The following is a 4,192-nucleotide window of genomic DNA, read 5'->3' as shown; positions in this document are numbered from 1 at the left end:
GAAATGACATGTTGGGCTCAAGGTCTCGTTCAGCGGCTGGGACCAAGCGACCTCAGGGCACGCTGAGGTCCGGGCCCGGGCCTCCCTCCTGATGCAGGTCAGGAGAGAAGCCGCAGGAGGGCGCCCAGCAGGGGCTGGAGCCAGACTCCCCGGGAGAGCTCGTCCTGTCCTGTGCATCCGGTGCCGATTAGCACAGCCCGCAGAGGCACCCTGCCTGGCCGTCCCGGTCAGCCGGCCCTGCCCGAGGCGCAGCAGGGCCTGGGCCCGTGGGGCTGGAGGGACGGCGTGCGGCCAGAGGCGGAAGCTAACACCAGTGTGACCTTGAACAGCTCGACGGACCTTTCTCCTCAAATCCCCCACCTGTAAATGTGAAGGCGAAGTAAGGGGACCTTCTAGGACTGCCGAGAAGAGCATGACAAAGTATTCGTGTCTGTGCTAGGCAGGCTGTAACAGGCTTGGGAGTTATTAATACGACAGGACGATTTCCTTCCTATCTCGAACGGAGATGCTTGTACTCTCCGCAAAGGAAAGGGAGACCCCTCTGTAAAATGTAAATCACTACTGGCCTCAAAGGGATTATTAGGAGTCCTGAGGTTGGTGACGGGGTCCATCATCAGGGGACCCTCCAAAGGGGGCCGCGGCGCCCCATCTCCCCAGATGCATTCCTGTATGGCGTTTGAGAATGGCCAGTGACCTTGGCCGTCCTCTGGCACTGAGCTGGCAGCTCTTTTGAAGGCCTTCCACTGGCAGATGCCCTAGCGAGGGACCAGGAACCAGATGTACTCAAGATCTCAAAAGAAACTAATGGCAGTGAGACTCTGGGGTAAAAATATCTGCGTGCTCCGAGCCCGCTCACTCAGCTCCCTTCTGTCGAAGGGTCGTTCAGGCTTAATTATAGAGTTCAGGCGTTCACTGGGTTTCTGATTAATTTTCTCTTCAGCCTGCAGAGCGTGTGCGTGTGCGTGTGCGTGTGGCGGGCCTCTGCGCGTGTGCGTGTTTACATCTTTCTTTGCGACTCAGCTGGGAGCCGGCTCCGGCGATGTTTAATTGTGCCCTCGGTTCTGACGAGAAGGTTCGGCGTGCCAAGCGAAGCTCGGAGGCCCATTGTTCCCGCTGCCTGCACCCCACGGGCTGCTCCCGCTGGGACGAGGGGTGGCAGGCGGCAGGGCCTCACCCGGCGAGGACCTAGCTGCGCCCTGTGCGCTCTCTGCGCCCCTTTGTGCTCACGGTGCTTAAGGGATTCTGCGACTGGGAGAGCAGAGTCCCAGCGTGTGCTAAGACGGCTCGTCCACCCTGCGCCTGACGGGAGTTTCTCGGGGCTGGTCTCCCTGGGGAGCACAGGGCTCTCGGCACAGCGAACCGGGGTTCGTTCTCCTCTGCTTGACATGCCCACTTCACAGGCTGGGAGGGACACACGGCTGTGTGGGCGCGAGGGACCCGCGTCCCGCTCCCTTCCTTCTCTGGACTGTGTCCTCCAGCAGCGGACGGCCGGAGAATGGGGGCCTCGGGCCCCCGGTGCGAATCCCGGCTCCTGGCATGTTCTGTTTATGTGTCTGCGAATCAGCCGCTGACCCCTTTGAATCTCAGTGTGTTGTCTGTAAAACGGGGCAATAACAACAACAACACTGTGCTCCTGAGAGATGTCTGGGGCGAGAAAATGCATATGGAAGCCTTTCGTAAAATATAAACCATAATTCTTTTATTTCACTGCCCAGAACTGCGGCTTAGAACGTGGTTTTGATGCGGGAGATGTCGTTCCTAGCGCCGGGACAGAGGGAGCCGTGAAGAGGCCCACGGAATGGGAGGCGAGTGGGGACTGGCCCCCGACCTCCCCATGTGCTGCGGGTCAGAGCAATGACCCGGAAATGTAAAACGCACAGGTTGAGAGTTCAATCTCAAAGCAGCTGTCACAGATAAGAAGCGATCTGGAACACTCACTCTTTGGACATAATCGTAACCAGGATCTCCCCGCTCTTTACGGGAGGGATCCGACCGTCTCCAGTGCCGCGGAGGCGAGTGGTCGGGCGATGGTGCCGGGGTTTTGGCTGGAGACAAGGAGAGGACTGTGGGTCTCAGGGACGCGTGACCACGTCGCGTGACCACGCGTGACCGGGCTCTCCTCTCGGCTCTGCTGCTAATTGGGTAGGCGACCCCAAGCAGAGGAGCGAATTAAACTGGACCTCGACGTCCTCGGGAGAGGAGAATAAGAGAGCTCAGAGATGACGAGATTTAAGGATCTATGACCTGATGAAGTGCTCGGAATTAAAAGCTCTCGTGCCACCGAGAGCCATTGTTTATGCGTGTGCGTGTCTGTGTTTAGAATCTAAGTGTAGTCCTGAGACCATCCGACTAAAACCTGCTCAAGGCACCGAATGAGCCCTTTAGACTGATGGCGTCTGGCGTCAGACCCAGGGACTCTCGGGGACAGAGGGCTGACGGGGGGGGAGGGGGTGGCTCCGACAGAGATTCGAATTCTCTCTTGTTGGACAGCCTTCCTTTTGACACTATTCCAACTAAGCTGAGAGGTGACGCTCTAAGGATGACAGAAAGAAAGAGAACTGTTTCCTCGTAAAGCAACGTAAGTTTAAAATAACCGGCCGCAGGGTAACTGAGCCATGGAGAGACTCAGCTGTGGCGTTTGCAACAGTATCACCGGCCAAAGTCACACCGTTCACGTGCCGGGGGCTTTCATCTTTATGGGCACTATCTCACCTATTTTTCTCATTTCGTCATTACATAATTTTCCAGAAAACTGGCCTGGGGTCATTTCTTCTGAAAGGTGTGAGTTTTCAAGGGAAACAAATCTAGCTACGTATGCCGCACCTCGTTTTGCAAATACAGATATGCCCTTGAAAAACTTATATGTAAATATAATTGTGTAAGTCACATCTTATTTTAACAGGCAAAGAGAATTTGAAAACAGAAATCTGATAGAGGATTTTTCGATATCAACAATCCTTTCTAATGAACCTGTTGTTACAATTTTGGATGTTTAAATATCAGATTTTCTTAATGAGGCCATGTGGATTTGATTCCAGGATCAGTACCCACTCTCCAGAATCCCATAAGGGTGGCATCTAATTCAATCAGAGGGGGAGACTGTTTCTGATGCCTCAGCGCAGAATAGCAGCAGCTTTATATTTCAGCCAGGGAGCTCTTCAGGGCTATAGCTCCCATAAACAAAGCAAAACAAAACAAACAAAACAAAACAAGCAAAACAAAACAGAACAAAACAGAAGCATGGGGAGGGACAGAGGAATCCAAATGTAACAGCTGAATTATTTCTAAATAGAATGTTTCCAGGCCTTGTGTGTGTTACCGATGTGTCGTTTAATGTACCGTTATAAACAGCTCGGCTTGCCATCGATAACTACTCTGTAAGAAAGGAGCTGGTGGCTGGGGTGTGAGGTCCGTGCCACATAATTTGGAGTGGATCTGTTAACCCTCGCAGGTACATAAGCGCCATCCCTTGGGACTAGAACCTGAAAGAAATTAGACTAAACTGCATTTAAATGAAGGTAATAACAGATATTCCTCCTGCTTTTCCTGCTCCGTCCTCAAGCTCTGGGAGAAGACACATCTTCGAAGCCGACCATGGGACTGATAATTGCTCTGAACGTCTACTCTCTCATTTCTGAAATTAGTCTGGCAGCATCCATCCGTAAAATCCAGTGACACCGTAAGGGTTTTATAATTATTTTGCATGGGGCGAGGAGTAAACAAGGAAATTTTGTGGGTATGTATGTATGTAAGTATGCATGTATGTATGTATGTATGTATGAATGTAATCACGATTTGCCTGATTGAGAATAGAGGGAACAGCTCTTTTGGGGGGGCATGATAGAAGCTAAAGTTGCTGGAAAAATCCTCATTATAAAGATTAGAAACCAGAGTTTGATATTGGCCTGACTAAGAGCGATCCGGCCTCATCTTTATTGCCTGGCTCCTGGCCACACGCGTGCAGTTCCCGCGGGCAGCTCGGATGGTCGGCCCAGGGCGCTGCCGTCTGGCCTCGCGGAGTGTCCTCACGAAGGCTCCAGCAGCCCCCGCCGAGCTGCAGGCAACACGGACAGACGCACGGTACACGGGCCGTGTCCGCGTCCAGCCCGCACGCACCTCCGCGCCTCCGCCAGCGGTTAGCTGGACGCGGCCGGCTTGCACGCTCGAATCATTCAGAAACCAAACAAACCAA

The sequence above is a fragment of the Rousettus aegyptiacus genome, unplaced genomic scaffold, assembly GCF_014176215.1.
Source record: "Rousettus aegyptiacus isolate mRouAeg1 unplaced genomic scaffold, mRouAeg1.p scaffold_m13_p_17, whole genome shotgun sequence".
In the NCBI taxonomy this organism is placed as follows: domain Eukaryota; kingdom Metazoa; phylum Chordata; class Mammalia; order Chiroptera; family Pteropodidae; genus Rousettus; species Rousettus aegyptiacus.
Note: the sequence above shows the minus strand (reverse complement) of the source record.